Source organism: Thunnus albacares, chromosome 11 (assembly GCF_914725855.1).
Source record: "Thunnus albacares chromosome 11, fThuAlb1.1, whole genome shotgun sequence".
NCBI lineage: Eukaryota > Metazoa > Chordata > Actinopteri > Scombriformes > Scombridae > Thunnus > Thunnus albacares.
Window position 1 is genome coordinate 11,535,913 of NC_058116.1, and position 13,752 is coordinate 11,549,664.

The 13,752-nt window shown below is 37.9% G+C and overlaps 1 protein-coding gene across 2 annotated transcripts in view; it reads left to right on the forward strand.

Annotated features, from left to right (window-relative positions):
* Window positions 1–4,688: 4,688 nt before the first annotated feature.
* nck2a (NCK adaptor protein 2a) overlaps window positions 4,689–13,752 on the forward strand; it is a 39,832-nt gene continuing 30,768 nt past the window's right edge. Inside the window, exons 1-2 of one of the 2 annotated variants that reach the window (XM_044366237.1) lie at window positions 4,689–4,940; window positions 5,811–5,877. The gene's annotated coding sequence lies outside the window, so the exon portion shown is untranslated. The remainder of the gene's footprint in view (window positions 4,941–5,810; window positions 5,878–13,752) is intronic. The other variant, XM_044366236.1, reaches the window with a different exon arrangement.

Below are 13,752 nucleotides of genomic sequence, written 5' to 3' on the forward strand. Positions count from 1 at the left end.
AACATAACTATGTTAAGACAATCCAATTGTGGCTTTTAAGTGGTACCTTAAATTAACTGAATCAATACTTCCACTACTTTACCTCTGTAATACTCGGTTTTTAACTGCATGCAACAATATAGGCAGATTGTATCCATGAATTTTGTGTTGCGAGGGTTCTATTGTGTATTAAGTCCTAAACCAATGTGTATTCTTTTAAAGGTATAGATTGGTTTGAGTGCCTGCCTATCTAAGAGTTAAGATGCCTCTGATCCACAGTTAGTTCACAATAAGTCAGTCAAACTAAAAATGCACAGCTAGTGTACAGTTATACAATTTTACATAGAGTAAAAGAACACTTGTTACAACACATACTGAAAAAAAGTAGAAGCTGAAAATTGTGGAACATTAGCTTTATTAGCTTATCATAAGAGTTAAAAAAGGATTGATACCACTCTCGTGTGTGTACAGTAAATACGAACCTACTATCAGCACCCAGTTAGCTCATTAGCAAGCTCTCTAAAATAGTTTCAGCAAAAACTGATTATAACCTTCAAAAGCGTAAGATTTATAGCAGGACTGTTGTGTTATTGCATCAGTTTGAACCAGTTGTAAATGTGTGTGCAAATAAATTACAAGATTGAATCAGATAATTGAATCTTATCTGTGAGGATTATGTCCTCTGCGTCCTCTGAAATCAATTACTCAAATGGATTACGACACAGCTGTAACAACTACAAAAAAACCGCACATGACCATACATTTTATCATTCACATAATCTACATTTCATATGATTCACTTTTCACTGTGCCTGTGGGGCGCAGAATTCCAAACATAGCATGGGAGCCACTGGTTCATCACGTTCATCATCACTTGCAGTCAGGTGGACTTAAAGACGGGGGTCTTTCTGCCAAAATAAACATCTAGTTTGATCAGTGTTGTAACTATAGCTCTGCTCAGCTGCACAGCTCTCAGCAGTCACTCAGTGGGATGATTTGCTTTTAGCAAGTGAGAATATGAAGGGGTGTGGAACTAAAATGGAAGACATCCTGGTTATGGCGGTGGCAGATAGAGTGTTGACAAGTGTAACTCAACCTCGATTATTAAGTCAAGTTCTCCTTGGGCTCAAGCAAGGAGGGGTACGAAAGACAAACCATTCCAATAATTTAACACTTTCATACAATTTTAACCCCCCATACAGCAGTAGTATTTTTTCATACAATGTTACCTCTCAGACCTGCAGATATTTATGTTTTTATGGTATAATTTAATATTTAAAGGAAATTCAACCATGAAATCTAATAAAACTAACTGGTAGTGTAAACGTGCACCTCAGCACTTTCTAATTATCTTTTTTGGGTCAACTGTGTTTAAAAAAAAAAAAAACCTAGCCTAAAATGTAGAACTGGAAAAAAAAGCATGTGCTTGCACTTACTCGTCTAATTAGATTGATTTGTTAGAGTATGAAAGTAATTGTCTGTGTTGAATAAGATTAGGGAGTTGTGTGTGGGTGAAAAGTTCACCAGTGGGTTGGTTATTTTAACATCTTGACACCACAGTAGTGACCAAGTAAAGGTTGGAATGTGTGATGATGATGATGGAGACAGTGTTCAGCTTTTCTGCTAAGGATACTCTGCCCCCTTGTGACTGAAACATGAAACAGGAGTCAAATTATTCTGCAAGACACTTTGTACCCCTTGCCTCAGATATGATGTCAGAATGATTACTCTTTTTGGTAAAGCTTGCATTAGCTCTCTGTCCAGAATCTCAGGTGAGTATCAAAAAGCTTTATCAAAGAGCTGTATTTTATGAGCTGTATTTAGGCTGTTTAGACTCATTTTAGTGTGTCGAAGATGAGGAGGCTGACCAGGTGGCAAAAAGCAATCCTGTGATGTGTGGTTTAGGTTTAGATGTATTCTTAATGATTTTTTTTTCATGTTTACATTTATGTCATAAAAAAACATGAATACATACACACACTAAGACACAAAGGACAGTCAATATCTCACAGAATACACCTGAATATACCTGTCTAAATTCTGTCTGTTTTTCGCAGTCACATTTCTCACTGAGGTGGAGCATTTTTCGATGACTTCCTTGCTGCATGAAAAGTCTCTATGGAAAAGAGTAATATGAGATTTAAGGCATTATTTTATGACGTAAAATGATATGAAGATTGGTGGCACAAGTATGGTGGCACAGATTGAAAGCATTAAATAACCTGGTACAATAAATAAGCTTGTTGCACATTTGGATAATAACTTAGCCTTCTTGAGTCAGATCAACATTAGTTTGTGACACAGTACAGATGTCTTCACAGAAAATATGAACTTTCTTTGAATTTGAAAATAGGATTGGCTCGTCTTTACCAAACTGTAAAGTATAAGCTGTTATTATGTAGCCAGCCCCTCTCTGTCCCTAGATACATACTCAATGTTTACTCATCTTTTCAGGACACCAGGAGAGCTATTCAGTCATACCATTACATACACAATGTATTTCAGTGTGCGTTTCAGGTTTTTTTGTCGCTCTGACATGAGTGTAAAAATATAGCATAATTTTTCATGCTGCTGACATTGCTATCTGCTGAAACAAATTTACTGTGTTTACTTTATATAACAATACTCTTTCACAAACATTATCTATATATGTGTACAGTGTATAAAACCCACATTCTCCTTGGTGTAGCATATAGTAGAAGCTCATATAGTATTCTAGTTTTACTAGGTTATTTCCCTCATCTGTGCTATCTCTAGATTTTTTATTTACTTGTACATCATTTAATGTCTGTAACACTTTCACTTCCGTGTGTGGGATCAATTAACTTTATCTTATCTCAGTCTAGTAATTAAATAATATGGAGTAGAGTATCTGTTGTGAAACTAGACTCGTACCTATTATATTGCTACTGGGTCATTCAGCCTATTCCAAAATTTTGGAAATGGCATATGTATGTGAGTTTTAAAGTTCCCTCCTTACTTTGTAATATGGCTAGTATAATAATATGGATGTTTCTGTATAATTTCTCACAACAGTTTTAAAAAAAAATGTTTCTGGTCTGTAACAGTTACAAATCACTATTTTAATCACTTTATGGAATGAACGAATGAATGACTGAATTAATTAATTAATGATTGAATGAATTAATGTGATGAGAGGCGGGATGACATGGCTTCTAGGAGTTTACAAGACTCCTCAAAATAATCTCTTAATGAAAAATAGTTAGAGCAAGAAGAACATTGAAAATATATTTATCCTATATAAATCATAATACATATATATCTCATACTACCCATTGTCATCAGCAAGGGGCGATATAGTCCCCCAGAGTTTGTCCCTTTTCCTCTGGCGTTGTCCTGTACTAGTCCCGGCGTTGGTGACGTCACCAACCAAACCGGCGATCAAGCTACCAAAGACAGAAGAATCAACCCGGAAATTATGTATTGCTTCAAAATAAGTGTTTTCTCTTTAAGAACAATTGAATGTTCTAGTAAAATCCCGAGAACACGGTGCCAGTGACTCGGGGAGAAAAAAAGAAGCAAGAGCAAAAACTAAGAATGAATAATGAAACATTGTTTAAAAAAAAAAAAGTAGATAATTAAATAAAGACACACTCCTTTACAGCCGTTAAATTCTTATTGCTGCAAGATTTAACGGTCTTCAAGTATTCTATTGATCTCATTCTTCATGAGAAACAGAAACATTTGGCCTTTTGATGGTGAATTAATAGTTATATACATGCAGTTTGGCTGAGATAGTTATAAGATGTTTTAGAGATGTATAAGAATGTTTTCTCTGATTCTGATTCTGATTCTGACTCTCTTTGATTCTGATTCTGACTCTGATTCTTACTATGACTATGATTGACTCTGATTCTGAACCTGATTCTGACTCTGACTCTGATTCTGACTCTGACTCTGACTCTGGTTCTGACTCTGATTCTGATTCTGATTCTGATTCTGACTCTGACTCTGGTTCTGACTCTGATTCTGACTCTGGTTCTCACTCTGACTTTGACTGACTCTGATTCTGACTCTGACTCTGATTCTGATTCTGACTCTGACTCTGGTTCTGACTCTGATTCTGATTCTGATTCTGACTCTGACTCTGGTTCTGACTCTGACTCTGACTCTGACTCTGGTTCTGACTCTGACTCTGACTCTGATTGACTCTGGTTCTGACTCTGACTCTGGTTCTGACTTTGACTCTGCTTCTGACTCTGACTCTGATTGACTCTGGTTCTGACTCTGACTCTGGTTCTGACTTTGACTCTGATTCTGACTCTCTCTGATTCTGACCCTGACTCTGACTCTGGTTCTGACTCTGACTCTGATTGACTCTGATTCTGACTCTGACTCTGGTTCTGACTTTGACTCAGCTTCTGACTCTCTCTGATTCTGAGCCTGATTCTCACTCTAGTTCTGACTCTGACTCTGATTCTGACACTGACTCTACTTCTGACTCTGAGTCTGGTTCTGACTCTGACTCTGATTGACTCTGGTTCTGACTCTGACTCTAATTCTGACTCTGACTCTGATTGACTCTGGTACTGACTCTGATTCCGACTCTCTCTGCTTCTGACCCTGATTCTGACTCTAGTTCTGACTCTGACTCTGACTATGACTCTGACTCTGGTTCTGACTCTGACTTTGGTTCTGACTGTTTTCTTTTGAAGGATGAGAACGGAAGTCAATTGTTCCTCGTGTGATTGAGGTGCGTGTGATTGAGGCGGAGGCAGCCAGCCTGCGACAGAAAAACAAGCGAGGATAGGTCGAGCAGTATATGATCAGTCCACGTTTTAAACGAAAGAACAATTGTGAAAAGCAAGGATATGTGGATTTAAACGTTATTTTTGTGGCTTTCACGCGGGCTTAGTTACTTATTGTTTGCTAGGCGGGTTTTCATTTTTTCGCGTTGAGTGTGTCGCCGTTTGCCCATTCTCACTGGAGTGAACACTAAGGTAAGCTCGTAACCGCAAATGAACTGTGCAAGTTGGACGGTTCACTTTGCCCACTCAAGCGCTCTTTAAACGTGTCTTCTTTTGTTTCACTCGCTTCTGAAAGTTTTAATCACAAACAGTCGTGAAAGTTGGGACCAAATGGCAGCTTAACTCTTCTCACTTTCTAGATTTGACGCTGGGTCTTTGTCCACTCAGATGTGGTTTAACTAGACGTGCTGGGGAGCCTCGGGTTGCCATGCGTATTGGGCTTGTTTCGATGAAATAACACACACATTGAATGGCTTAATTCTTGGTTCTTTTAAATAAAAAAAGACAGATTAAATGCATCCACGGAAGCATTTGAATTATTTGTACAGGACGACTTCATGGAGGCCTGTAAGCGTTGGCTACAATCTACAAGCAGGTCTTTAGACATGTCTGTTTTCCAAGACATCTCTTGTGTTAGACTTGTTTTCTTGTTTTCTGTTATTTATTTACTTGCTTTAATCCACATGTACCCATCTTTTCATTATTAGTGGTCAATGTATCTGTTACAAGCTGACACAATGAAATCTATTTGCCCAAACACCTCAGATTGGTGACTGGTGCCCCATGCAGAGCTTGGTAATGTTTCTAGTGGCTCTTCGTGGTAACTACAGCATGTATCCCTCTATACAAGCCCAGTGGATGACAGGATGCACAATCTGTCATGCTTGGCTGGAGTAGTTGCTTATTGATTGCCTATAAATTCATTTTTTTTTAATTGAAGAGACAGGGAGGAATGTATTTTTCCCCACCAACTGTTGCCAATGTAATGATACAGGATACTTCAAGGTTACAGACAGCAGGTTTTGGTACAGGTACATAACTCATGGCACACCTATTCTGCAGACACACCTTTGTTAAGGGCGCCATGGTAACACAGAGTTCCAGGACAAGGTTCGCTCAGCAATGACAGGTATGTAGAAGGAAAGGGCAATAATAGACTGTTGGGCCTGTATTGCAGAAACTTCCTATCTTACCTCATAAGTTAAGAACTCTCAAGGCAAAAAATGTGATTTTAAATGCCCTGCATACTTCAAATGTTAGACATTTTAAAATCCAGTCTAACATAAGTAGGGTTCCGAATGAAGTCAGTGTCAGAAGCTTTTGTTTCACAGTCCCTGGTATAGTAGATTTCAGAACAGGCTGTTCTGTTGTATTTATTTGACTTCCCAGCAATATTCAGTAAGGTATTATGTAAGGTACTTGTCAAGTCGTACAACTCTGTAAACAGTCTTTCAAGTCCCTTGTAAGTTGAGCTGTCAACCATTTACCACTTACTGCTTGTAAATAATAAGAATCCTGGAAGTCAAATATGTTTGAAAGCATTAGATTAAACATTTACTGGCTCTTGAAATAAAGTTCGACAGATGCCCATTCATTCAGACATCTGTCCTTGGAATTTTAGCAAACTATTTAAGCACTTCTCTTCAAAAAAACAAACCCTTCAGGTTGCTTTTAAAAGTTGAAGGGTTTGATGAATCATTATTTAATTGGTGCATACTACATGTACAAGTAAGGGAATTCTTACAGTTAATTAAACCTGAAATGATTAGTTGATTGACAGAAAAATAATAGACAACTGTTTTGATAATCGGTCAAGTGAGAACTTGCAGCTTTTGTCTCTTTAACAGCTTTGTAAACTGAACTGTTGACATTATAAAACATCGCCTTGGGCTTAACAAACTTGTGGACATTTTTCCAGTTTTTCTGGCATTTTATAGACTAAACGATTAGCAGTGAAGTAATTGACCGGTTAATTAATAATAAAAAGAATTGGTGGTTTAATTAATATTGAAACAAACGTTTAGATGCAGCCCTGCAGTTGATGTGCAGTCAGTACACAGCTTACAAAGGCGTAGCCCTGAGAGGACAGAGAGGAGACCCATTTCGAAACGAATCATTGTGAATGACTCAATTGCCTCGCCGGGCCTCACAGACCAAAACTAATGGTGCATTCAGGCGGCCCTTATCAATTACAAATGTCAAACATTTTGAAAGTTAATCCAAGGAGGTTGCCCTCAAGCAGCCGACAAAGTGGTAAATACCAGAGATAAACGTATAAAGTTTACAGTACACATTATAGTGTCTGTGTCAAAATGATAAATGTATTGGTATGACTTCATTTCTCTGTCATCATGTGTGTAAGTGACTGTACTAGCCTACATTTAATTATTAAACATATCCAAGCTGATAAAAAGAACAAACAGACTTTCAGTCACCTTGCAGTGACTTGTTCATCGGTCCAATTGATGTGATGTATTTACCAGTGACTCCTGACCACCTGAAAAACAAATTCCTGGTAAATAAAATGTAGTCATATGTTTTTCCAATTATCCAACTTGAACACACGTTTTGACAAGTGACCAGCATGTGATGGAGAATGCAGGATTTCCCCGGCTGCTTGCTGAGTAGTTAGGTGTGAGGCAACCTTATCTACACATTATGATGTATTGCTCCTTTGACTTTGAAGGAAGCCGGCCCTGATTTGACACACAGACCTTTCACTCTTTCTATCTCTTTGATTCAGATGTACGTGCAGATAAACAAGGCTCGGGATTGGTGTTACTCGTTAGTAGATGACGCATGAAAACCGAAAATATTGAGTGTGTAAGCATTCGCCCTGTTTCCGGATTTGGTTTTCATTGAAATAGGTTACGTGACACACTTAGTTTTTTCTCTTTCTTATGTCAAAAACTATGTTGAATTTGTCATTTGTGCTACATTTTTACGGAGGAGATGATAAGCCAAATCACTGCTAATTACTCTGCTTGTGTTTCTCTCATATGATGCTTAATGAGCCTAAAATATCCTCACACACTGTTGGTAATTAAATGTCATGCAGAGTCTACACAAAGTTTCATCTATTTTTTTGGGAGTTAGATCTGGTGGAAACACGACATGTCTATGTAACATCCTCACAAATTTTAAAAGCAAATGTTTTTGCTTTTTAATTTTTTTTCTACTGTTTTGGGTGATGTGAACTTGACTGCATCTATTTAGTAAAACGTAAATAGACACCATATATACTGAGTTTAGCATATATGAATGGCACATAATGAAGTGCAATAATTAATACATTTTAGTAGCTTATGATAATTTAGCAATAAGAATAATATACTTAAATAATACATAATAATAATAATTTATAATTGGTGGTTAAATAATTTCAAGAACAGGTAAACTGAGTTTCTCTCAGATAATGAACTCTAAATAGATTTACATGTCACTTTTAAAACTCTTAATTACAGTATGGTATTTGAGACTTCATTGAGGTTTTTAAATTTATATTCCATACCTTGATGTTTACTATGCTGAAAGATATTAGCTACTGTATTATACATTTATGCCCTGAGTTGCATATTTTACATTTTTACAATTTTTACATCTCCATGTCAAACTGCTTCTCGTTTGTTGATGCAAACTAGTTTAAAGTTCTTCTGAAGTTCATAGTTTGGACTGCGAGTTAAACTTGGAGCACTCCTTTAGGAAGCGAGTGCGCAGCAGGAGAAATCATGCAGGGAATAGAGATCATCGTCAGAATTGATATTTTGGCTTTGTTGAAAGCGTAATGTTTGCCTCCCTCAGGAAATCCTAATCTCTGTTGGAGAGGAGAAGGAATTAAGAAGTGCGGGCACAGATGGGCGATCAGGAGACATAGAGGGATACTCATGAAGAGCATCATGTTGGTAGTGAGATAGAGGCCATCCTATTGTTATTATAATCGTCTGTAATCTGTGTAGCCCTTAAACTGACATTTATTTACAGTTAAGACAATGGACCCCTTTTCTATAACCCCATGATCCAGGAAGGAGAAAGAGGATTTGTGCTAAGCAGAGGGAAAACTGATTTGATCTACAAAGGGTCAACAAAAAAATATCCATCACAGATTCCAACGTGATGTCCTTTAATTGCTTGTTTGGTCTGGCCAACAGTCCAACAACCAAAAATATTAAATGTACAATCATATAAAACAGAAAAGCAGCACATTCTCACATTGGAGAAACTGGAACCAGAGAATGTTTGAGGTTTTTATTTGATAAATGTTTAAACCATGAACAGTTATCAGTCCTTTCAGCTCTGTGTTTGTTGTTAGAATTTATATAACTTCCTGGTATTAGTGGAGTTTTACTTCACACCACATTGCAGCTATGAGCAGCAATGATTATTCATTTCTTAATTGCTGTCATGATTTCTGAAATCTGTTTGAAAAGCATTTTTAACATCTAGACATGAGCATCTGTCTTTTGCCTGTAATTTACACCTTACTTTTTCCATGACTTTATTCATAGCTTCTTATCAGTAGTTTAAGGTTTCAGCTCTTTGTCCTGAGTGTTCTCTTTTGTTCCTTAAGTTTGTCCGTTCCCTCCTCCTCGTCCTTCATCTCTATCATCCCCTCCCTCCTCTGCCGCACGGCTTGAGTTCCTAATTCATGCCCAACAACTGAACTAACAGTCTGTTAGCTCCAGTGTCCTTGTGTCACCACTGGGCATCAGGCCTAATCCTACTCTGGGACACAGAGGGGGAGACCATGAAGGGCAGAGAGTGAGAGTGAGGGAGGAAGGGAGGGAGAGAGGGAACTGGGAGTGAGTAAAGCTGGCTTCAGCACAGTGGTACAGTATCTCAGCCTTACACTCACTTGGTGGTGATGTGAAGGCATGAGATGGCACAGGAGGTGATCGCAGTAGTGAAGGAGAATCTGAAACATGATGATGAAGGAAATATAAGAATGTGGGGAGCGAGGGGCATATTATGTCAAACTCAGAAGAAAATGGCAGCAGATTCTTGCAGAGATCTGTGAAGATTAATCTCTTAATTTGTAGCATTTCTTAATTCATGGATTCATTTAAAAAAAGATGAGATTGTGGGCACCCTCCGAGGTCCTAAGTGACATTACTTTGGAGAATGTTAATCTGACTCCTCCACCCTCAACAGAGAAGAGTGACCGTGAATTCCTAAACATCCTGAGAGCTGCTTGTTAAATAGTAAAGAGTAGTGATCGAGGATCCGAGGCTTCCTCACACTTAACCTCAGTGGGTTCATATTACGTAGCAGAAAAATGGCACTTTGGGCCGTGGAGTGAGACAGAGCGAGCGATGAAACCCAACACTACTTAGTGGGAGAGTTTCCACTTTGGACAAGAGTTCAGGACCTCAGGTGCCTCCACACACAGACAAAAATATAAATATTAGAGCTGAAACAATTGCATTAAATCAATGACAATTTGTTTATTAATCAAGAGAAAATTTGTCTGCAACATTTTTGATAATTGAATCTTCATTTAAGTAATTTTTACTGTCACTTTTATTGTCACTTGTGCCAGCTTACAAATGAGAATGAAAGCTGGTTTTCTTAGTTTTCTGTGATATCACTGGCTTGGGAATTTATGATGGGAATGCTTCATGATTTTTTTTGATGTTTTACAGACAATGATTAATTGATTAAACCAGTAATTAATCAGTAGATTGATTGATAATGAAAAATATAATTGTTAGTTGCAGCCCTAATTTTGATCATTGATTCATTTTGTCATTTTTAAGCAAAAACAACAAAAATTGACTGTTTCCAGCTTCTCAATTTTGCTTTTGCAAGCAATTTCAAAATGACAGATGTAGTGGGAATCTGACCATTTTCTGATATTTTACAACCCCGATTAATCAATCAAAGAAAATACACAGCAGATGAATTAATAATGAAAATAATTGTTGGTTGCATCTTGTTCAGATGGCTTGCATCATCTAAAAGGTATGATATAAAGACAAGGTTGTAGCTCATCCATCGTCTGAGTTTCTGTGACTCATGAAAAGAGTTGAACTATTGTCTGTGAGTTTGTTCTATCATGTTTTTTTTCAGTGGAGGCTTCAGTGGGCCCTTCATGCTCTAATTGATTTAATTAAGTGGACATTTTCCCCTTTGGCTGTACTAATGGACGAACAGGCAGTATGCAGGCAAACATTCAGTTATCTCACCCAGAGCACAAGGGCTTTGCTTATCTGTATTTCACAGAATGATCCACGTTCTGAGTTTCCCTTAGAGCGATGCAGCCCACGTTACATGCATCCCTCTGAGGTTCATCCTCATTAACAATCTCTTGCCATTCCTGTGGACTCGTCGAAAGGCACCGAGGCTCTAGTAAACATTTGGATTCACATTTGTTAAGGGTTTTCCCTGATGAGCGATGGGGGAATCGTTCTACATGCTGCTCACTTAATTGTGTGATTGGCAGAGATATACATTGGTAGACTCGATTTCTACCACAACCATGTCACTTCAATTATGGCTTTTTTCATGTTCATTTCAGCTGAAAAAAAGCCAGGTAATTCTATTTGTCTTAATTGTATGAAATTCTCTATATATTCCCTCTTTTTTTTCTATTTTTTTTCATCTTGTCCCCTGTTTCCTCCCAATTTGGAATGTTGAATTACCGATGCCCTGTTAAAGGAATAGTCTGACATTGTGGGAAATATACTTATTCACTTTCTTGCAGAGAGTTAGATGAGATGATCAATACCACTCTGATATTCATGTTCAATATGATGCCAGAGCCAGCAGCCGGTTAGCTAAGCTTGGCACAAAGACTGGACTGCAGTCTTTGTGGACTAGCCTGGCTCAGTCCAAAGGTAACAAAATCTGCCTACTATCAACCCTTATCTCATATGTTTAATCCATACAAAGCCAAAGTGTAAAACTGACAATTTGCAGTTTTACATAGGCGTTATGGTATATTGTGGGACTATTTCTTAGCTGGGAGCAGTGACTTCCTGGAGTCTCATTTCATTTTCAGGTTGTAGCTGCAGGTTGTGAATATTCATCAGGGTATTAATCGAAAGTGCTTCTGCCTTATTAGCCAACAAAGGCGATTTTTAAAGCTTTAATCTTTGAATATTAGCTATTTCTAAATGTAGTCACTCGCAGATGTGGAAAGCTAAACCTAATTGGATTCAGTAAGTGGATCCTTACCCTGTTTGCGCCCCCTTGAAATAGTTTTTAAAGCTAGAAATCATGCTGTGTCCCTGTAGTGTTGTAAAGCCTCACATTATCATGTTTGTAGCAATGACTACCAAATAACGTTGTAACATAAGGGGTTAGAAAATGTTTGGTTGTCACCTCTCAAAAAAAACATATTAACTCGTCCCATATATTGTTCAAAATCTCTCTTACAATGTAAACAGTTTCACAGTTAAGGTGTGTAATGGGAGAAAAATAAAAACTTTGAAGAGGTCCAATTGATTTGAGATGAGATTAATTCCCCTTTCAGACAGAAGATGTGCCTATGACGCGGGTCTACAGACTGCTAACTAATACGCAGTCTACTGATCATTATCACTATTGTTGTATCTGACTTCTGCGTAGTTATTATGCTTTTATTGTTTTTATATTGATATGTGTTGTTACACTTTTTATTTATTTTTATTTTTATTCTATTTTATTTTTCTCATTTCTCATCTCTCATTTTTATTTGCATTGTGAAGCACCTTGTAACTCTGGTTTTGAAAGGTGCTTTATAAATAAAGTTTATTTACATACATGCGTTACACCCATTCCCCCTTTTTTTTTTGGTCTGCCCATCTGCACGCTCCTCCTCTTTTTTTCAGTGAGTCTGTTTGATGACGTTTAAAATCAGGGTATTAGTGAGAAATTGTATCTGTGTAACTGGGCCAAGGTTGGTGTTCAGTGCTGTGCAGGTACAGATTAACACACCCTTGACCAGACAGGGATCAGTGGAAAAAGCTTGCTTTGCAGTTTGTTGGACTGAAAAACATGCACACACTCAGCTTTCTGCACCAATGGCGTGAAAACCTCTGAGTCACAGGATCCGATATGCAAATACTGGATGAGCAGTTGATTATCTTAAATGAAAAGTATTGTATTTTCATCATAATCATCATCTCTTGAGAGCAAGCACACGGTGACACGTGACTTAAGCCTGCAAAGAAATAGAGAATTCGTTTCTAAGTAGCTTTCCACAAGATAATTGAGAAAACTCTGCGATTAAGGGAAGTGCCCACACTAGCCCACATACAAAGAAACAGAAAGCGAGCTTCTCAAGGCGCATCAGTAGTGTGTGCGTTTGCTGGGGCATGCACGATGGGAGGGATTATATGGATGGAATTCAATTCTAGTGAAAACCTGCCACCAAATCCGGTGCTTCTACAATTCAGGAGCAAAACAACGTTGTCAGAATAACACAATGAGTGAGACAAGACACAGCACACAACAGCCAAGTGAAAGTAGCTATATATCTGAATCTGAGACCTGACAACCAGCAGTGTGCAGAGTTCAGCCTCACTCAACTTTTACTGTAACGCAATATGACATCTGGCATGGTGCTGTGTTGTTGGCCAGTACAATGCGTGCAAGCACACTGGTAGATTACTCTGTAATATGACCTCTATTTCAAGCAGGTTACGACATGACTGTTGCAATAAAGATGGGTATCATTAGTATTTTATGGATACTAGTATTGATATTGCTTATGGGTATTGTTAGCAGGGTGCAGAATTAACGTTTTTGTCCACCGGCCAAATGACTAATGAATGTTCAAATTTTACCAGCCACTACCATTGTTTTTTTGGTTGTTGTTCACCGGGGGAACAGAGAGAATAAAAGGATGATGTATGTCTGTTGTTGATTTATTTAGTGTGTGTGTGAGATCCAGACTGCGGCTTGTAACATATTGTCAGGCTTATTGAGCTGCTCATGTCACTGACCCGTGAAATAATTATGTTAGTAGCTGCAATAGACTGTAAATGTCTTTTTCCCAAGCTCATATCTGAGCTTAGTCCAGCTA